We start from the raw sequence: 10,875 nt of genomic DNA, 5'->3' as shown, positions 1-10,875 counted from the left end.
AAAGAAAAATTTATACTAATCCTTCTCAAACTCTTCCAAAAGATTAAAGAGAAGAGAACACTCCCAAAGTCATTCTATGAAGCCACCATCACCCTGATGCCAAAGCCAGACAAAGACACTACCAAAAAAGAAAATTACAGTCCAATATCTTTGATGAATATAGATGTAAAAATCAACAAAAGAAAGGACAAAAACCATATAATCATCTCAATAGATGAAGAAAAACATTTAATAAAATCCAACATTGATTTATGATAAAAACTCTTACCAAAGTGGGTATAGAGGGAGGATATCTCAACATAATAAAAGCTATTTATGACAAACACACAGCTAATATAATACTCAACAGTGAAAAGCTGAAAGTCTTCCCTCTAAAATCTGGAACAAGACAAGCATGCCCACTCTCACCATTTCTATTCAACAGAATATTGGCAGTCCTAGCCACAGCAATCAGACAAGAAAAAGAAAGAAAAACTATCCAAATTGGAAGAGAAGAAGTAAAATTGTCATTATATGCAGATGACATGATACTATACATAGAAAACCCTAAAGACTCCACACAAAAACTACTAGAACTGATACACAAATTCAGCAAGGTAGCAGGATACAAGATTAACTTACAGAAATCTTGCATTTCTTTACACTAACAATGAAATATCAGAAAGAGAAATTAAAAAGAAAAAACCTTTAAAAATTGCATCAAAAATACAATACTTAGGAATAAACATGACTAAGGAGGTGAAAGACATATGCTAAGAACTATAAAACACTGATAAAGAATACTGAAGATGTTTCAAAGAAATGGAAAGGTGCCTCATGCTCTTCAATTGGAAAAATTAATATTGTTAAAATGGCCATACTACCCAAAGCAATCTAAAGATTTAATGTAATCCCTATGAAATTACCCATGACATTTTTCACAGAACAAGAATAAATAATCCTAAAATTGATATGGAACCATAAAGACCCAGAATTGCCAAAGCAATCCTGAGGACAAAGAACGCTGGAGGCATAACCTTCCCAGACTTCAGACAATACTGGAAAGCTACAGTGATCAAAAGAGCATGGTATTGGCACAAAAACAGATATATGATCAATGGAACAGAATAAAGAGCCCAGAAATAAACCCACACACCTATGGTCAGTTAATCTTCCACAAACAAAGTAAGAATATACAATAGAGAAAAGACAGTCTCTTCAGCAAGTGGTGTTGGGAAAACTGGACAGCCACAAGTAAATCAATGAAATTAGAACATTCCCTCACATCATCCACAAAAATAAACTCAAAATGGCTTAAAAACCTAAACGTAAGACAGGACACCATAAATCTGCTAGAACAGAACATAGGCAAAACATTCTCTGACATAAATGGTAGCAATGTTTTCTTATGTCAATCTCCCAAGGCAATAGAAATAAAAGCAAAAATAAACAAATGGGGCCTAATCAAACTTAAAAGCCTTTGCACAGCAAAGGAAACCATAAACAAAATGAAAAGACAATCTAGGGACTGGGAGAAAATATTTACAAATGATGGTGCAGTCTATGGAGAGCAGTATGGAAGTTCCTTTAAAAAAATGGTATCTCTGTCTGACTTACTTCACTGAGTATAATATCTATATACTTATTACCCTATAATACCTAGGTCCATCCATGTTGCTACAAATGGCATTATTTCATTCTTTTTAATGGCTGAGTAGCATTCCATTGTGTGTGTGTGTGTGTGTGTGTGTGTATATATATATATATATATATATACACACACCACATCTTCTTTATCTATTCATCTATTGATGAAAATAGTGACTGCACCAATTTACATTCCCACCAACAGTGTAGGAGGGTTCCCTTTTCTCCACATCCTCTCTAGCATTTATTATTTGTAGACTTTTTAATGATGGCCATTTTGACCAATGTGAGTTGATACCTCATTGTAGTTCTGATTTGCATTCCTCTAATAATTAGTGATGTTGAGCATCTTTTCATGTGCCTATTGGCCACCTGTATGTCTTCTTTGGAGAAACGTCTATGTAGGTATTCTACCCATTTTTTGATTGGGTTGTTGCATTGTTTTTTGTTTGTTTGTTTGTTTATTTGTTACTGAGTTGTATGAGCTGTTTCTATATTTTGGAAATTAAGCCCTTGTTGGTCACATCATTTGCAAATATTTTCTTAAAACATCTTGAAATTGGGAAAGTCTAAGCATGACACAAAGACAATAAAATCTAATACATTCAACCACACAAAAATAAATAAATATATTGCCAAAACTAGCTGTAAATAAACTCAAAAGATGATTCTGGAAAAGTATTTTATGTTATAGTTAAATTGCTATTATCCTTGATTTTTAAGTTGAAAAGTAGTTGATTTACAACATTGTTAGTTTCTGGCGTACAGTAAAGTGATTCAATTATACATATATATGTGTGTGTGTGTATATGTACATATATATATATATATATATATATATATATTCTTTTTCATATTCTTTTCCATTATGGTTTATTACAAGATACTGAATATAGTTCCCTGTGCTATACAGTAGGACCTTGTTGTTTAAGTATTTTGTATATAGTAGTATGTATCTGCTAATCCCAAATTCCTAATTTGTCCCTTCCCCATCTCCTTTCCTCTTTGGTAATTATAAATTTATTTTCTATGCCTGTGACTCTGTTTCTGTTTCATAAATATGTTCATTTATGTCATATTTTAATTCCACATGTAAGTGATATCATATGCCCAGGAGTGGGGTTGCAGGATCATATGGCAACTCAATGTTAATTTTTTAAGCAACTTCTATACTGCTCCCCATAGTGACTTAAAAAAATTAAAACTGAGTTGCCATATGATCCAGAAATCCCATTCCTGGGCATATATCTGGAGAAAACTCTAATTTGAAAAGACACATGCATCCCAATGTTCATAGCAGCACTATTTACAATAGCCAAGACATGGAAGCAACCTAAATGCCAATCAACAGATGACTGGATAAAGAAGTTGTGGTATATTTATGCAATGGAATACTACTCAGCCATAAAAAAGAATGAAATAATGCCATTTGCAACAACATGGATGGACCTAAAGAATATCCTACTAAGTGAAGTAATTCAGACAGATGAAGACAAATATTATATGTTATCACTTATAGGGATGGACCTGGAGATTGTCATACTAAGTGAAGAAAGCCAGAAAGAGAAAAATACTATATGATCAGTACCACCAGCAGCTAGAGTGTTCCTGTCTACTCTATTATATAGAATCTATAATAAATTGATGTTCACTTCACCTGAACAAACTAAACATGTTTTTTGGCCAGCTCTTCCATTATAGGTTACCCATGATGGTGATGTTTCTCTTTTTCCTTTCAAATAATAACTAAAATATGCATTTATATCCCCTACAATTTCTGGACTTGAAGACTTGGCTTGTGGTGGTGATGCTATTTCACTGACACTATATCATGCATCAAATGTTCACAATATTTTTAGAAGTAGATGTAGATTGTTACCCTTAATTTTAATGCTTATTCCTAAAAAAATATTTTCTTGCCTTCCCATTTCACATTATTACTGGAGGACATTTTGTTCTTAAACTATGGACCTTGAAATGGAACAATGAACAGTATTTTTTAGGATAACAAAATTGTCTCTTAATTTTCATTTGCATCTCCTGTATATTGATTTCTCAGCAATGTCAGTATTTTCCTAGAGCCGAATGATAAAATGATGTTTAGCAAACATGATATTAGAAATATCTGCATTCCCAGGCATATTAGCTCAGTTGCTTTCTCAGTGGGTCCTGGCACACTAATTACATTCTCAGCAAGCAACCCTTGATTATTAACAGAACTTATGCCACTTAATAATTAATAATTTTTGTAGTTTTATTTAAAGTCCCTTTTAACCTATGTTAATGTGCATTCTGTCTTTTTAAACACCTTACATAAGATCAGAACAGACAGTTCCAATATCTTGTTTGTAATACGCTTTGTCTTTGACTAAAAAGAAATGATTAAAATGGTTCACGATTTTTCTGCTTCTGGCCAGTAACTTTTAGGCACAATATTTAAAAAAATCATATTCAGGAAATATCTACTTATTACTATTTTAAGTTGCAATTTAGTTTTTATTGAATGAAAGATTAATTGCACTTAATTTTTATAAATTCTTTTTGAGCATTTATGGAAAAATAACATCCTGCTTTGATTTGCTTTCATGGTAAATTTCATTAATAGCTTTCCTAACAATCTAATAGTAAACAACTGTATAAACCCACCCTGGACATCTTATGCTGATCTTTATTGTGCTGTTGGTTTCATTTATTAATTATTTGTTAGAGTTTTTGCATGAGTTTCACATTGGTAACTAATTTTCTATTTTTGTGCACCTCTGTCAGATTTCAGTATAAATATCATGCTAACTTCATTTATATATATGCTATTTAATCCTTGGAAAAATTCATGTTTTGGTCATTTTTATTATAAAGGGCTCTCTTTCTAACAAATAACATTTCTTTGATGGTTGAGAGTTTCAATATTTACGTAATCAATTATGTTGTTGAGTGTGTTGTTTCATTCTTGATAGTAAGCCTGGAATTATAATAAAACATCAGCAAGACTGATGTCATGGTATTCATAGTTTGCTTCTCTGTCTTACCCCCTCCATTTACAAAAAGCCCAATCCCTTCCTCTGATTCCAACTTAGTAATGTATGTTCCTTAGGGCCCTTGGGACTCACTTTCTTTGCACTGCCAAAATTACTCACCTTGCAGCATTTCCCAGATCCTTTAATCACTAGTAACTGTCTTCCTCTGGTTACAGTCTGACAGAGACCAACCGCAAACTGGCTGCTCAACTTTGGTCACTTCAAAGCCAACTTCCTTTAAAATGGAGAGCTTTCTTTGCTCTATGCATTGGAACGTTTTAAATGGCATTGGGAAGATAAATTCCTTAAATGTCTCATTGAGTTCCCTGTGATATATTCTAGACTTGGTGCATTTTTTGGTAATGCTTGTTACAAAGAGGGCTGGGCCAAGTAAAAATTAAATTTTTGATCACTTATTTCTCAAATATAAAAATTGGATTATTTTTCTCCCTGGGGAAGTTTGAGAAATTCACATTTTCCTTTGAATTCATTTGTATCATATTAAGCAAGATTTTCAATTGGGGTTTTTTTACTTTCTCATATAAATATCACTTATTTTTCAATACCACAATTTTCAGGTTTATCTATTTTATCCTCTCTCTCCAAAAAACTTTTACAAAAATTATTCTGTTTCTAATAAACAAACTTCTGCAGTTAGCATTAATTTATTCCTTCACTGGTCTTCTAAAACTCCTGTTCAAAAGTTCATTCCATTCAGTTTTATTCTTAATCATTTTGAAGTAAGCATTTTGATTTTGGTATTGTTACTTGCAGCCAGGTGGTCTCCATGTGTGCTGTCTTCGTCATATTTATTTTCCAGATATTCTGTAACATTAGGTTTCCTTTCCTCTTTGGGCTGAGGCATATTCAGGTTAGTTTTTGTTTAGCTGGTTTGGTTATGGGCCTTCTGCTATTTTCTGATCTTATTGCTATGATAAGTTGTGATGAGTGTTGTCAACTCTATTTCTTTAGGAATTTGAGGTTTCTTCATGGCTAGTCCATGGTGACTTTTGTGATTGATTTTTCCATGATTATTGGAAAATAAGACATAGCCTTTTGCGGGGGTGGGGAGTATATGTGTTTGCTGGAATCTAATATTATTCCACAATTGATTGAGGAAAGTTCAACCGAAGTGTTGTACTACAATTTTCTTCTCTAGTACTTCCTAGAATTTTTTTATGAATGTTGATGATAAACGACACCTTTATCACTTAGATTCCCATTATAGGTTCCTCTTTTTGTAATAAAATGTTCTCTTGTGTCTCATTTGGTGCTTTTTGCCCTGCCCTCACCTTGCTTGATATTTGCACCCTTTTTTTGGTTTGTTTGCATTGCCATAGTATGTCCTTAGCACCTTATTATTTTCAAACTATGAATCACTTTATTTTAGCATATTCTGAGCACAGCAGTTGTTAGAGCTTCACTGTCCATTCCCTCTTTCATTTCCTCTGACTTTTAAAACAACTTTAGTTCCATTTCTTTTTGCCATCTTGAATTCTATATCCCTTACTGTATTTTCAGCAGTTTGTTCTTTGTACTGCTTTCAATTTGACCTTCATTTTTTTTTAAATTTTTTCCTCCACTTCCACTTCTTTCTCTGTTCAATAAAATAGGAATTGGTGTCAGGGTGTGTATCCATTTCCTAGGACTACAGTAACAAAGTACCTCAAGTTGGGTGGCTTAAAACAACAGAAACTTATTGCTTATAGTTCTGGAGGCTGTAAGTCAGAAATCAGAGTTTCAGCAGTGGCATGCTCCTCCAAAACCTATAGAAGAATCTTTCCCTGATTCTTTCTGGTTTCTGGTGGTTTGCTGGCAATCTTTGGTGTTCCTTGACTTGTAGATGTCAAGGAACTCCAATCCTCTGTCTTCACATGGCGTTCTCCTTGTCTATGTCCTCATATGGCCATCTTCTTATGAGGACACTGGTCACACTGTATTGGGAGCCCACCCTACTGTAGCACCTCATCTGGACTAGTTATGTCCGTAACCACCCTATTTCCAAATAAGGTCACATTCTTAGCTGCTGGGGGTTAGGACTTCAACATGTTTTTTGTGGGGGACATAATTCAATACATAACAGGGTGCATCTGCCTTAAGTTCCTGATTCTGACTCATCTCTTGTTTTAAAAAAAAAAATCTTGGAAATATGATTGGTTATATAGGGGCTCCTTGGTAAAATTTTTCTAGTTAAATGTTTATCACTCTTAGTTCCTGTTCCTATTTTTTTCCTGATAACTTTGTATAAATTCTGATCTGGTTACAAAGTTGTGACATAGTTAATAATGTGATTTTCATTAAAAATGCCAAGTTATATTATTATACATCAGAATGCTTCTTAAGAAGTGATCATGGTTATTAAATAGGACAATGATTTTGAATTCAGCGTATAATACCTCATCTTTACTTCAAACTTATTTTTTAAAGTGTTACTAATTTCCCAATACTTAGGGTACATACTAATGCTATGTTAGAAATAATGAACTCCAATATTTTAAAGTGACTTCTAAAACAAATGTTAGAACATGTTAACCAGCCATGACATATTGGATATTTCATTAAAACATGGGGCCTGGGAACAGAATGAAAAATTACATTTAAGGACCTAGCAGGACTTGGCTAAATTTCTTCTCTAATATGAATAGACTGAGTGGGTGGAGAAGCTCACAGGTAATTCCATTTGACAGACCTGTTTCATTTTCTCTTTCAAGTTCACCATTAAACTTGGTTTGAAAAGAACAAGAGGGCTTCAAAAATGTACTTACAAATATGTCATTTAGTAAAGGTTAAAAGACAGACTAACTGTTTCATAATATGCAGTTCCAAAAATATCACTACTAGAATTAGCCGTTTGGAAGCTTGTCCAATTCATTAAGAAGAAAATAAATGTAGGTTTCCCTTCTTTACCTGTTGATTTAATATAGTACATGGGGAATTAAAGGAGCATAGAAAACCTTTAGTTGTCTCCCTTGAACTATAAGTACAGGATTCTGGTGCTGACATTGCGATGGTAGTTCATGCCGGTGCATGACCACTGACTTGAGTAAAGTCTGAGTTACCACAGCAGATTCTGTCTGGCACCCATAATTCAGGACAGTCAGTCTTAAATAACAATGAGTGAAAGGGCTGGGTACAGCAGTGGATTTCATATACTCTTTTTTTTTTCAGGTCTATGATTTAAAAAAATTTTTTTAATTGGAAGGAATTAGTTTGTGATTGATTGATTGATTGATTGGAGGCACTGGGGACTGAACCCTGTATAGCTCTACCATTGAGCTATACCCTTCCCCCAATTTCATATACTCTTGATTCAGCTTAGCTTGGTTCCTCCTAGAGCTATCTTAAAATTTACATCAAGTAAGTTCTTCTTTGGGGTCCTTCACTGAATTGTGAAATGTCCAAAAAGTCTGCTACAGAGTGACGTATTCATTTCATATTCCCTTTATAGTTAAGTAAAAATGTATGGTGAGAAAATGTTGAAACGTTATAATATATAAATTAAAAACAGAAGAACATAATATTTTAAACTTAGCACTGATTTCCCAATCAGTCTTCATCTTACACTGAGATGGGTCTTTAAATGTTTGAACATAAGTTGATTTTCAGTTAACAGTGACCATTATTTTAGAACATAATATGCTTAGCAGTGTATGTACTTGAGGAATGGCTTATATATCTGTCCTGTCATCAGTTCCGATTTTAACCATAGTCCCTTCCTGTGTAGAGCCAACTATCACACGTTATTTGCAACATGCATTGTATTTACCATTAATCATCTTTTTAAATAGGATTGAATAGAAATATGCTCAAGCAGTACCATGAAAAACACTCTAGAGTATATATTCAATTTTAAAGGTGTTATGCCATGAAAATTAGACTCTACTCCCAGCTGTTATAATCATTCTGAATCAAACCCGCATGGAGGTACTACGGTACTTCACAGAGCTAAATTTCCATACGGGAAAAAAATCTGGAGAACATCTCAGTTTGTAATCAATAAAGGAAAAGAAACCCATAGAATTTCATCTTTAAACCACAGACAGACAGGGAAGCAGTATGTTGAGCTGAAAGTGAAGCCAGATTCAACCAATGTCGACTTCACTTAAAGCAATTACTGTATTTCTTTAAAGTTCAGTAGGCTCTCAAATCACAATTTAACGGCATGACTAGAGCTATATAATAGGGACACAAAAGCAGTTTTCTTAAAGGGAGGGATAAGGCAGGTATAAATTTAGGGTGTTTCAAAAACATCAGCAAAATAATCATAGTATTAGAAGATAGCATTACATGTTAGACTGAACATAAACTTTATAATATATAAACACTTAAACCTTCAGAGCAGGTCTGCAGTGGGAAGAAGACTGAGAGATAATTGGTTTGATTTGGGAAATACTAATGGACTAGTAGGACGACACCAGATTGTATCCAGGTGACTTTTGGAGGCAATAGATTGATTTACTACTATGTACATAGTTCTAGCAGTATTTTGTATGTAACTCTAACCTATATTACCTACATTCCTATCTCCTCATCTCACCATACACATACACACACAACTTGGAGAATCAGAAGTAAAAGAATGGTGGTTTTATATATTTATATTTCAAAACAAAATCCTGTTTTGTAAAAGAAATAGGTACTTCATATGATTTCACATGCAAATAAAACGGGTTCTTTAAACTGTTCTTGAACACTGGCTAGAGTGAAAAACAAAAAAATTCACCCCATGCAAATACAGATGTACATTTTAAAGTCTGAGCTGAATAATTCCAGCTATTAGTCATAGGAAAGTTAACTGACTTAGAAAGTAACTAATATATGTAAAATCCAAGGAGTGTAAAATCATAAGTGATGTTATTAACTGTAGTAAAAAGTCAAGATAATTCAAAGTGGTTTTTATGTTCTTAAGTATTATGTTTTAAATGGAAATATTCCTTTTCATTTCAGTGATAGTGTAGGGAACATACTGACCAATGTAAAACGCACCACTCAGTGTGGCAGTGGACAGGCTCCTCCGTATTCTCCCTTGTACACAGAAGCAAATGTTTACCTAGGGTTGATAGTAATGGCAAATATGAATTAAAAGCAAGAGGTTTAATTTTCCTTGTGGAAAATAAGGAAAGAGGTTCTCCCTGCCCTTACCGCCTCCCTTTGAGAGTATTTACATTCGAAAACTTGTAAATTCTTTCTCTGCCTCTGTGAAGTGCATGTAAGTCATTTTTAAAGCTAAAAGACTCTTACCAGCTTGTTCAGGGACCTGGGAGCCATCTCTTTGAAATATAACCATCAAGGAAGTTAGGGTCCCTCTCTCCTAGTTTCCGTGGGAGGGGAGAAGCCTAATTTTGATAGGAGCCTCACGCCAATGTGCAAGACTACCTCCCACCATAAAGACAGAAATACCTGTTTCCTTTGGATAAGCCGTTAGCTATTGCAATGGTCAGCCCAATTGTCAAGTGGACTTAGGGTTGCCTGTGACAGATGGTGCCGATTAAGTCCTCTTGTCTGAGGACTAGTTATTGTTCACCCTGAACATGTGCATGGAATGGGTCGTATCTGCCGGGCTATGTAAAAGGGTGAAATTTCTTCCTGCCTCTACAATCTCTTAGCATATTGTCTGTGATGAGCATGTTCTGGTTTCATGCTTACTCAGTAATAACTACTTTCTTTCTGTTCTACCTTTGTGGAGAGGTTGTCTGGGTTGGGAGGAAATTTTGTTCTTAATTCTATTTTCCCAACAACAGTAGTTTCACTTCTAGGCAAGACATGGGCCAGGAATATAAAGTGAACAGCAACCCCAGAGGGAAAACCTGGAGGAATCTATCAAGACAAATCGAGTTAACAGCAGATTATGAGTATCTATTTTTCCTACATGTTCTTCAAAATCAGAGATATAATCAAACTCATACATTTCTTGTGAATCTTGCTTTATCTTTTATGTTTCTTGGATACTAAGATTTGACACATGAATTGCCTCTTCTGTAAATGCTGGTTTTACATTATTTGCTCATTTTTACTCATTGCCTTCAAATTATTTTTTATTATCCTGCTTAGTAATCCTCATCCATCTAAATGAATTGCAAATATTTTCTTTGATGTTGTTATAATTTTACATATATCATCTTGCTATACAAGACATATTGATGTAATCAAATGTATCTATTTTTTCCCTCTTTGGCTTTAAGCATTTGGAGATTTAAGGATTTTTCTTAGCCCAAAGTCAAAAATTTTTTTGTTC

Source organism: Camelus ferus, chromosome 8 (assembly GCF_009834535.1).
Source record: "Camelus ferus isolate YT-003-E chromosome 8, BCGSAC_Cfer_1.0, whole genome shotgun sequence".
NCBI classification, from domain to species: domain Eukaryota; kingdom Metazoa; phylum Chordata; class Mammalia; order Artiodactyla; family Camelidae; genus Camelus; species Camelus ferus.
Note: the sequence above shows the minus strand (reverse complement) of the source record.